Below are 12,320 nucleotides of genomic sequence, written 5' to 3'. Positions count from 1 at the left end.
TTCTGTGGCTGATGGCACATAACAGTAGCTCTCACCCAAACAGAAGAAACATGTAGCTGGTTGCTTAATAGTGGGTTTAATGCTCCATATTTGCAGAGAGAAAGCACTCAGTATCATAGGCCAGATCATCCAGGCAGAAATGCTTAGTCAGAACAAAGTCTTGGCTGTGTTCAGATTGTCCTATCCATTTTTCTGCAGTGGCAACTGGTCTCACAGGGCAGAAACTTGTAGTTACATCTATTATCTTGCAGACTATATCAAATCAATGTAATCATATATAAAGCAGTACGCCTACTAGACATTTTTTTCTCACTCTGTCTGACAGGGTATCTGGCAAGTATATAACATTGGATCCAAATCCAAATGAGGTGGCTGATTATTTGTCCTTCTTGAAGTGTGTATCTTTTTAATAGCAGAAAGACAATATACACTAATGACTTCAAGAAAAAAAAGTCTCAAAAAACATGCACTAGCTGCAGGAACAGGAACACTAATAGCTTGTGGTAGTATGCCTTCCTGCTACTGCAGTAAAACTTGTGAAAACTACAGCTAAAGCTATGAAACATCCTTTCATCCAGACATTTTGACAAGACAGGAAGAAAAATGTTAACATTCTTTGCTTCTCCAAAATCTTTGTTTTTCCTTTGCTGTTATAGCAAGAGTTTTATCTCTTGGAATATAAGAAACTTCCAGAAAAAAGAAGTTGGGTTTACAACGGTTGCAAAGCCAGAGAAGCCCCTAGAGCTATGCTGGCTTGCACCAGCTGGAGGGTCTTGCCATTACTGCCTCAATTCTGAAAAATGTTCATGGGAACTCTATTCCTGTCCAACTGAACAGCAACTCCAAGTACCCCAAGGTGCTAATAAGCTTCTTAAAAATTAACATATTCAATACTATCTTGATCATTTTTTACTCTGTTCATTTTATATAGGGTTGTAAGCCTGTATTTAGATAAGAAACAACCACAGAAATAAAGTCATACAGTCAATGAGCTACTGGATTTTGCTAAATGTGCTAGCTAGTAAGTTCTTCACACTTGAAGGCTTTAAGTCTAAATTTGAATCTCACAGCTGCTTGTTATAGTTCAGACAATAGTTTCCAGCTCCATTAAATCTTATGTTATGCAGGAGACAGACCAGGCAATGTCAACGTTTCTTTCCAGCTTCAAGAAAATCCATAAAGAACTTTAGTTTTCCACATATAGCTAAAGCCCTTTTGGAACATATGATTGAGAGCTTTGAATCCTTCCTTTTTAGCAGTGTCCCGAATACAACTGTTTTAAAACCATATTTTTTAAACCTTTTTTGTTGTTGTTAATGGAGTTTAGAGCCACAAGAGTTGTGTTCTGTGTTCAGAAAGTGGGCAAACAGTGAATTAATTCTATACCACTAGAGCTGACTGGTTAACTGTAGTATTACAAATATTCCTAGTAGGAACTAAATGAAATAAACCATCTTTTAAATTTGCTGTTTTGGTAAGATTCTGCTCAAAGAAGTGATGGTCAAGAGAACAGAAGTAAAAAGCCATTTCAGACACTTCTGGGATCATTGGCTATGCATGCTAAAAGTGTATTTCTTTCATGGCCAACCCAAGGGTAAAAAAACACTTAGAAAAGAGTTTTTATAATTGTAATTTCAATATACTTGGTTTTGATCACTTTCACACAGGTAAAAGTCAGCACTTGAGGTGTGTACTCTTCAGTTGGATTGAAGAATAATATCCATAGCCCTGTGGTTCCAAAGCCTCTTCAATTATAGGCACTCAGTGGAATCTTTGGAATGGGTGTGGAAAAAGGGTGGAAAAATAATTTAATAGTATTTTTAGAGTATTCACCATACTTCTAATTCCTATCTACTTCAAACAAAGTAATGCTGAATGATCAAATAACTGTTTTCTTTCTGTGAGAGTGAAGCTTCTTCCTATTCTTACTTCTGCTCATTCCTTTGCATTTCAGGAAATCGGTCCTTTAGATACTGTCCCTGAGAAAAGGGTGGAAAAAGATCTAAAAAAAATCAATTTATAAAGTTGAATTGATAAAGTTGTCAATATTTCCACTGATTTTCAATTTCCACTAATACTTCAAGTCTTACAAAGGTGGATTTCTTTCTTCTCTTATATTGTCAAAAGAGTTTGCTGATTCCCAACCCATAGCCTTCCAACCCAACTCCAAAATCCTCCATCTGCTACATAGAAAAGTAGTAGCAAACATAGTAGTTTAAGCGTCTCTCCATGAAAGTCTGGGAAGAATTCTGCTGAGCCTGCTGAGCTTGAATCAGAACTAGTGTGTAGGTAAAATCTGTGTTAGGACAAAAAGTGCTAGGAGCCTCCTCCTGGAGAGAAGTCTTCCTACACTTGCACGACCAGCCGAGATACATGAATGAGGCCTTTCCAAGTGCTCTGGCTAGATTCCTCTTGGTGCCCCAGGCAGGGTGACAGAGTTTGCAGTGCCGCCTCTCTGTTACTCTAGCGTTTTTCCTTGCATGCACAAATACAGCAGAACTATTTCAATAGGCATAAAATAGAAAGAGAAGCTATGGTCCAGAAAATGCCACATGGAAGCAGCTGTAACAACATCAGTTCTGGTGTCTCAGGAGGGAAGGACAAACTTTTTTAGCAGAAGAGGTGAGTCATATGCTTTTTGCTTCAGAGTGCTTTTTTGAGAATATTGCCTATGGATTCTGCTGCTGAATTTAGTTCCTTTCTACTTCATAGTAAAAAGCAATGGTAAAATATTCCTAAAACTCTGTAGGGTTTTATAGATGATGGGATATTTTGCCCTTACTAGAGTAGACTAAATAAGCCATTTCAACTGTTAAGTTCCTCTAACATACTACTTTCCAGATGGGAAACTCTCTGTTCAGTTGATAGCTTTGACACCTCTCTTCTGGCAGAGAGATGCTATCTGTAAGTGCTGACTTTTAGCTTGTTTTCCTTAGCAGCAGTGACTAACAAAACTATTTGAAAAGGAGACTTCTTCAGAAAATTCCAATGGGAAGGTGGCGACAGCAGCTCACTCCTCCAGTGTCACAGCTGCTGTGCACAGTCTCCAGCTGCTGCCCTCTTTGCACCGTGCCAGATTCTTGGGATTTCTCTTGATCAGCTTCTTGGGAAGTTCATTTCAGGTGCTTTTCCGTCAGTGAACTTAAAATGCAAAGGCATCAGCAGAAATACTATCCTGTAAAGATTTTGAGCACAGAAAAGAGAAATTTCTCAGCTGAAAAATGGCTGATAAATGCCAGATTTCACAATGCTCTTCCAGAAGGAGTAAACATTTACCATGAAGCAAAATATAGTGTTGCATACGAACCAGTGAAAATAGGTAATATGATTTCATTTTACATCAGTGTTAATCAGAAGTTATACTGACAGAGTCAGTGATCCAGATTCAATAGCATGATGCTGAGTTCTGTTAGATGAGAAAGCAGAACAGTGCAGTTAACACTACTGTGAAGTAGACTGAAATAAAAAGCATAAACTTCAATGAGAGCCTTAATGCACTGAGTGCTGATCAGACATTGCATCTTAATATTTTGACTTACTGGCATTTTAAGCATTGCTTGTTGTGAAATTATAGTTTACTCTCAAAAAAACCCCTTTGTATATGGCTGTTTTCTCTCTACCAGCTCTAAGTGTCTGCCAAATAAGGAAGAATCAATGATGCATTTCATTTGAAATATTAAACAAGTTTAATAAGTGATTATTAATAAGTTAAGATAATGTATGAGAATTTTCTGACTGCGAAACAAGTATATCAGTGTCTAATAATGAACAAGGGAAGAATAGATTTCATTTCATCACTTGCATGTGTACCTGTGTATATGTATATCTGTGAATGCAGACTCTTTGTTGCAATTTTAAGAAATACATGGACAGAATTCGTTCCTCCTTCTTTAAAATTAGTGATGTCTGTGACACACTTCTTTTCAAAGCACAGTATTCCTCAAGAGTAATATCTTTGCCTTTGCTAAATGTGTGTGCGTCTGTTTACATCACAACTGATAGTAGTGGTTGGAGGCTTCATCAGTAGGAGCAATGTGCCTGGACACCACTCTTCACCTTAAGCACGCACTTGTAAGCACTCCCATGGCAGCAGATGGGAATGTGATGATTTTTTTTACCTTTGAAGAGCTCAGAATTACTAGTTTTTCATTCTATTTAATTATATTAAAAAATAAACTCCAGAAATAGTAACATCTGTCTATTTCAAAGCACAGAAGTCTATGTGCATCACTCCTTCAAACCTGCCACAGTAGGACAGGAAAAGAAAATAAACCCAAAAATTTTCAATCCGTAGCATCAGAGCAGGTCTGATGTGTATTTTTTTATTTAAAGCTCCCTGAAAGTTTCCTCCATTGCTTTGATTTGTTTGCACTCTTAATAATGCTGAAATACTTCTCTGGAGCACTCTCCCTGGCTGACTGGTGGGATGAGAGCTATCCTGGCACTGCCGAGATGCAGCTGAGATGAGCAGATGGGGAAGGTTTGGAGAAAGCCTTCCCAGGCAAGCTGAGATCTGATGGCAGGCTGCCTCCCCAGGCAACTGGACCCAGGAGTTTTCCAGGATGTTTCAGGGATAACTTTGGACCGGTGGCACAGCTGAATTTTTGCTTTAACTCCCTTTATCATCATGGGTGAAAATATGACACTTGTTCAGTGCTAGCAGTAATTAAAGGAAGATACTGCTCCAGCTGAAATTCTGATTTCTCTGGGGTACACTACAAATCATAAGCAATTCTTAGGGCTGTGAATTGTCATGTGAATGAATAAAAAGGAAGGCTATTTTGCTGTCCAAGCTTCATGCTAGTCTGGGCTTTCAAAACCGTTATCTGCCAAAATGAGTTGCAAATAAATAAGAGTTTTCTTTGTGCTGCATTTTCTTTTGACATTGCTGAAACCACAAAAAACCTACCAATTTTTATTAGAGAGCTGGAAGATAAATGAAAAATTGAAAGTACTTATCTTGGTTTTTCTAACAAAAATCACTCAAGCTCATTTGAGCCAGTTTTATGGATGTGCTGTAGCCTGTGTTCTTCAGGGATCAGCATGTGGTACCGTATGAAGCAAACAGATGGAGCAGATCAGAGATTTTCCAGTTTCCTTCTCAGAACTGAGGAAGCATGGAAATAATTAGAGCCAGACTGCAGAGTGGTGGAGAGCCTCATGTGTTGGACTCATGTGCAGGTACCAAGCACAACTCAACGACCGAGGGAATGCTATTACATATCTTAAATTGTCGATCTTAAACCTGCTTTTTGAAAAAAACATACCACAAAGAGAGGCAGAATGTAAAGCAGATGACCTTTAATGGTGTATTTTTCATACACTGTCAGTCTTCGCTCATTTGCTTTGCAAACAGGAGTAGCATATGAGAACATGTAGTTTCTTAAATAAGTACTGGTTTAAGAATAAAAATGTTCTATTATTAGTAAAGGCATATCAAGTCAGCCAAATTGTGGATTATAAACACGTGTACAGTAAATTAAGAAAATTCTTCAGATGTGGCAAATATGGTCTATCATTTGCTGTTTTGCCTTCCTTATACTTCAATGCTTCTTTCCTCTTATACAGGAAACAGAAACACAAGTGCGCTACAGCCCTGTATTTTCAGTGGAAAATACACTGGAAATGACTGGAACAGTTCATGTCAGCTGATGGCATTGATGTGCCCATGCCGCCATGCACAACACTGATACAGCCAGACACATGCCATTCCTCCATTGCCCCAAACTCTCTGTTCAGCACCAATTTTCACAATCCTCTTTATAAACTAAGAAAATGTTTTATACAACACAGCAGTTAGAGAATTCCCCAATCAGCAACATTTGCTATCATCAGTACTCAAGGCTTAGTTTGCTGAATATTGGAGACAATATTCAGAGGTATTTAGAGAGGAATTTGCCTTATCTTTAAAAAAATCCAAATCGCTTTCTAAAATTGCAGAGCTTCATGTACTGACTGTATTTCTTATTGGAAGGAATGAGGGAGCCAGGCAGACCCTGCTGTGTGTAACTACCTATGCTTACCATGGTAGCTAGATTTCAGCACTACCAGTACATTTCAGCACTATCAAGAAATATTCCAGCCCTTTTCTCTCCAACTCTTTTGCTGACCTTTGAACAGTATCACTGGGTTTTTTGACTTTAATACTAAATATCATGAAAAAGATATAAATATCTTCTAACAAACATAGGAAAACTAACAATTAAACACAGTATAGGATCTCAGGGTTTCTTGATAATCCTGGTACCAAACCCAAGATTCAGCTGTGGTCTCTTCATGATGGAAGTATGTGACTGCCAGATCAATGTTCCTGTGCATCTTCACTGGACTATTCCCTGTGTTTCACTTGCTTGCTCTATAATGCTAAATCATTCTCCTATCTTCATCCCTTTACAGTTTTTCCTCTCGCTCATTGAAACGGATTGTAAAGAGGCTCCTGTGTATGAAAAAAATGCTTTTCCCAGCAGAGAGGTGGAGACACACTCTGCTCTTGAAGTAGGCCAAGGCAAAGCAAAGTGACTGTTACTAAGAACTGGAAAAACTCATTGAAGCAGACACTAACATAGATATGGTAGAACTGAATATGAAGCTCTCAGAATGTGGCTTATTTGGATGGTGTGAAGGTGAGGTAGACACTGTAACATGGCCTTAAAAGGAAGGCAGCCAAATTAAAGTCACAAAATCCTACAGGTTCAGGGGAAGACTAAAACCAGACTTTTGTAAGCTGATAATTCATGTTTGTTCTGCTTGAATTGCAGAGGCAGTGCAGACTGAGGCTGTTACTCTTCTTTGGGAGCACAGCAGCTAATGGACTTGAAAACCCAGCAAAAATATTTTTTCCCCATTAGAACCCAGCTACATCAAATGCTTTTGCATTTGATACTCTCTTAAATGGGGCAATGAAAGACAGGGGAGGAAGAAGCAGTTGGGGGCAGGGAAAACCTCCTAAACCTAAGAAGGTTTCTAACTGAAAAGGCGGCTGTTCTACTTTAAAAGATCATCATCCTGTTCCTCTCCTTACCGCAACTTGTTCTGCCTTCCCTGGAGATCTCTAGCCCTGGCTTATATCAAATGTCAGACTGTGACTGATAACCACCTGGGTGATGGTTACCATGGAGCAAAAACTCCACTGGAGGAGGAAGGTCAGGGCAAGAGTCCTGGATGGACTGGGCAGCCTCTGAAATGGTTAAGAGGTGATCTTCTTACAACTGATGAATGCTGTGAACACTAAATGGGTATGGATTTACTGATTTGCTCTCTTTCTGCCCCAGCAAATCCAGGAAAGAGCTTCTACCTACTTGTTCCAACAGGCAAATGAGAGCCAGCCCAGAGCAGTCCTGCCTGCAAGGACTGTGGATCGCACTTAGAATTCTGTCACTGCTACATAAGGGAAGAGGAAGGAGAGATAAGGATAAAGCAAGGCTATGTCAGGGAACATTTAATCAACTGATAAAGGGTGAGCTATCTGAGTTTATAGACTGCCTGAACTGTCTGAGATGACTCTTCCTCAGTTCCAGAAAAGGGGTCAGTTTGCACGGTACATCTCTCCAAAGTGGATCAGATTGGACCATTGGTCTTGAATCTTAGGCTGGAACATTTTAAGGAGGAGATACTTGTGGACTTTTAAAATCCTAGTTCTCAGACAGCCTTCAACAACATGACAGTTTCTCTTCTACATTTTTCACATTTAGATCATAGCTGGTGTTAGAGCCAATTTTGAAGAACCCCTTGATCCTCACACATAAGACTTCATCAGTCATATCCCTTGATCTCACAGCCTGCCTTCTAGAGACTGTTACCTCGCCTTCCCAAACATATCTCCCATGGGTCTCTCACATACCCACATAGACCACTTGCAAAGGGAGGGGGAAAACACATCCAAGAATAAGCAATACTAAAGGTCAATGCTTTTCCAGGCCTTGATTCAGAAAATTGTCATTTAGAGATTTTTTGGATTCTGCAGCCTTCCATTTGAACTCCCTGAAGGAAACTTCAAGGACATAAGTTTTAGCAATTATAATAACAACCAACTGACGGGCTGCTGTGTGGACTTCCCAGTGTAGGCTCATCAGCCTTCTCAGATGTCATGGGACCTGATATCAAGGAGATCAGGTAAAACAACTGCTAGCAGGCATGCTACCAATGTTTTCAGCGACAGAGAGCCCTGCCTGAGCACTTGCTTGTCAAAAAAATCCCTCCTGCTGGGACAACAGGCAGGTCCTGATCATGGGAGTGGGACTAAGTGTTGTGGGACAGATGAAAATGCTAATACATTTGTGTTTGACCCAGCCTGTGAGTCAACTCCAGACCACAACCTCTGCTGTTTCACCTCTATGCAATACTTGTAGTTTACACAGCTTTTATTTTTATGGCTTTTTGTAATGAACTACAACCTACTAAGTGCTGTTTTCAGTTATATATCCATAATATGCTTTAGCAAAGCTACAGCTGAAGAAGCTGTAGCAAAGGCAGTAACATTTAATTGAGAATTTCCCAAACAGTTACATTTCAATCACAGAGGCCATGCTCTGTTCTTTACTTTAAACAGCAGCTGTGTTAATTAAAACAAAGAGCATCCTGATCTCTATGGTCTGAGATGTGAATGTGGCTCAGAGACCTCCTTGTCCTGTTGAAGGTGTCTCCTGCACAAAGGATGCCAGCTCCTCCAGGGTATGTGACCATGTACCCTGCAAAATGTTTTGCATTTTCTTTAAAGAAAGTATTTATGGCAGAGTAGTTATGGCCATGATGAATACCTTCTAGTAGAATAAAGCTATGATGTTATATAAAGCACCTTATCAACAAATAAATTATTGACTATATTCTTTCTTCCCATAAACTCTGCCCTATTTAGAACAAAAAACATTTCAGAAAAAGTTTGTCTTAAAAACAGTAGATGGTCTGCATGTCTCCTCGTCTACAATTACCTTTCCCCCATCCAGAGGACTGAATTCCCTCCACACAGCTTCTCTGTCAGTCTCTTCATTTAGGAAGCATCTCTCAAGTGCATCTTCCATTCCAAGAGCTTTTAAAACTCTTTTTAATGTTCCTTTGTGCTCCAGTTCCCAGGCTGTGTAAACAAAATGACTGATATATTGGACTTTGGACTTTAAAAACTAACAGCTGGCTCCTGGCTGCTATTGCAGTCTGTATCTAGGGAGGTTTTCAGCCATTTTGTTTTATATATAGTTACTATGTAATCCAGTCGACAAGCAAATACAGTAAAAATTCCCAAATTCCCTCACTGATTTATCACCCTTTATCCACCTTAGAAATAAATCAATATAAAATAACTCGAGAATTTTATTATTATCAGTATTAATACAGATTACTGAGTGATTCTTGCACTATTTGTAATGCTATAGAGTGTATCTTCCACATCTATAAACATTAGAAGACTCCGGATTTATAATGCAAGAATTCAAAATGATCTGGAAAAGTAAATATTCTAACAAGTTTAAAACAAAAGTAAAAAGTTAATGGCAATGTACATGGAAGAAAAAAAAAATCCTATTGATATATCAATAGTGTGTAAGTCTGACACTTGACTCCATGATCACCAGCACTGTCTTAGCAGATGCACCAAATGTTTTTGCCAAATAAGCTAAAATGTCACCTGAACATGCCGTATACCTTCTTGTTCACGGACAGTGTAGACAGAGAACTGCACAGTTCAAGTGGCAGCTGCATGTCAAAACCTCAAAAGTGCAATGCATTTCTTGTAATAAGGCTCTCCAGTTTGGTTAGAACATAGATTGACTGGAGGTTGCATTTCTCACATTTTCTTACTCTTCAAAATTCTATCCTAAATTTTGTGTGAAGTCAAGAACGTCAAATTGGCAAGCAGAAATGAGAGTGTGAACAGGAAGCAAGCAATATAAAGAGAGGGGATTTGTGATCAATTTACAGTCAGAAATTAGTGGGTTTTGTCTAAGATCAGTATTTTTCAAATACAGAACAAATGTCTATTTCCTGAACCTTTAGGCTATGTTGACTAGAAGTGAAGGATACTAGTCAAAGAAGTATCTTGGGAAGGTTACATAATACTTCGACAGAATGAATTACTTTGGCTGGAGTGACTCTATCACACTGGTGGTACAGGTGTAAGTGGCAAATCATATTGCACATGGGGAAGTAATGTCTGAGATTTGAATCTGCCTTATTAGAGATGTAGCTTCTACATCAAACTGGTGTTGTCTCTCTCAGGTGAATTATTTGCTTGCTCGTGAATATTACCAAAGGCACAGAACTATTATTACTGGTTAGAAGAGGAGGGAAGATGAGAATTTACGATTCCTTATTTTAAATTGCTGTCATTCATACGTAGGGAAGATCTGGAAGAGGGGACCAGAAGTGATCTCTGATGAATTTTTTTTTTTTTATTATTATTATTATTTTCATTGTAATGCCCTCAGATGGCCAGTGACTAGGATTTTCCCCTGTGACTGTCACCACAAAGCAAAGTTTAGGATTTTGCTCAAGGGTATGAAGTCTGTCTTTCACCACATCATCTTTGCTTTGTCCCCAGGCCACACTGCTACAGCAGCTCATAGGCTTTCTTCCTGCTGTGCTCTGAGAGCATCAATAAAAGAACAGAATAAATATAGAAGAGTTCATTTTCTCTAACAGCCACAAGACAAAACGATGGTCAGCTGAGTCTCACTAACAAGCTGTTACACTTACCTTCATCAGTGTGACCTTCTGGAAAAAGGCACAATGCTCTTATCAGACCTTCCACTGTGAATGAATATTCATCAGCAACCTGGAGAGGATAACTACTTTCACCAACATATTTGCAGTTACATTCACATAAGACAGTCTTGTCTATGAAATTTTAAGTTCCTAGTGTGAAAATGAAGAATATGACATGGTGAAGTTTGAAAAGCACCATTTCAATCACTTTCTTGTTTGTTTTGATTAAACTTTATTTTTGTAGACACAGCTACATTGGAGGATGTTCTCTGAATCCTGTACTTTTCCCAAGTCCTTTGCTCTGTGAGCAGTGATGATGGTTTGAGATCTGAACTGAGCCAAAAGAACACATTTATTTTTCTTCTCACGTAATTACCGATGGAGAGAGTCTCATTTAAAATGCTAAACCTGGAATCTCAAAACCTGCTGGTTTTGTTGGGCTGTGGTACTTCTGGAAAGACCTGTTTGATTGTTGTTTATGAGTCTCCAAACACTGTAACATCAGCCTCTTCCTCCTGCTCTACAAAGTGGAATCACTATGATCCCAGTTATAGGATGCTGAGGGTTTACTATCTTAGGCATTTCTAACACCTGTGATGAAGTACATGAATGCAGCATCTTTTCTTCTGAGGCACTGGCAGAGATAAAAGGATGTCAGGCTCCCCTTGCACAGTGCCTGTGGGAGCCGTGCAGCATTGGAGTGCTGCTGACAAGGAGGGAGTCATCCCCAGGGGACACAGAAGGGACACAGCCAGCACCACGCCATAGCCCTGAGCTCCTTCTGCGAATCCCTCTGGAGATGAATGTCAGGGCAAGTAACATCAGTGAAGCCTGAAGTCTCTCTTCTCCTGGCAAAAGCAGGACATCAGCATCAACCGATGGCTGCAGCCCAGGGAGTGAGCAGGTGCCCAGCCTTTCATACAGGGAGGAAGCTTCTGCTGGTGCTGCTGCTGCTGTGAATTGATGGCCACTGTCCTTCCTCAGTGAGGCACTTGTTACATAAGGCTTGTTACATAAGGTCACTGAAAGGGGTGAGTTTTAACCTAGTGTAAAGCTGAGCAGCTGAATTGTTTGCAGCTAAAAATGTGACTGATGTGCAGCTGCACGTTTCCCATGTAAAGCCAAATAATGTCCACCTTAGAAGTCATGGAGCTGGAGTGTGTGTCAGGCTTTATAGTCTGTGAGAGATGACAATTAATTACAAATAGGATTTGTAATTGCTCTGGAGTGGAGAGAGAATCTCATGTCAGCATTTGGACTTGCAAATATTCTAAAATATCTCCCACCATAGGAGAAGTAAATCTTATCTTTCCAGGAATATAACAATTTGTACTAATTAAAGGAATACAGAACACTGCTGATATCTGGGTCCAATAAAAATGAGTGAACAAAGCAAACAGATGCACAAATAAAAAAGAGATCTAATTTATCGTGGTGTAAAATTTAATCCAAATAAGGCAACGAGTGGGCCCTTCATGGTGCTTCATTGACAGTAAAAAATGTAGTTAAGCTGGTAAATGTACAACAGCTGGCAAATATCATGTGCCAAGTCTTATTTTAGATTAGTAAGTGAAAACTGAGGCTTATTAAACTGCAGTGATTCCCAGGACAGCCAGCTGGAGATTTTA

The sequence above is a fragment of the Athene cunicularia genome, assembly GCF_003259725.1.
Source record: "Athene cunicularia isolate RWA chromosome 1 unlocalized genomic scaffold, athCun1 chr1_part2, whole genome shotgun sequence".
Lineage (NCBI taxonomy): Eukaryota > Metazoa > Chordata > Aves > Strigiformes > Strigidae > Athene > Athene cunicularia.
Note: the sequence above shows the minus strand (reverse complement) of the source record.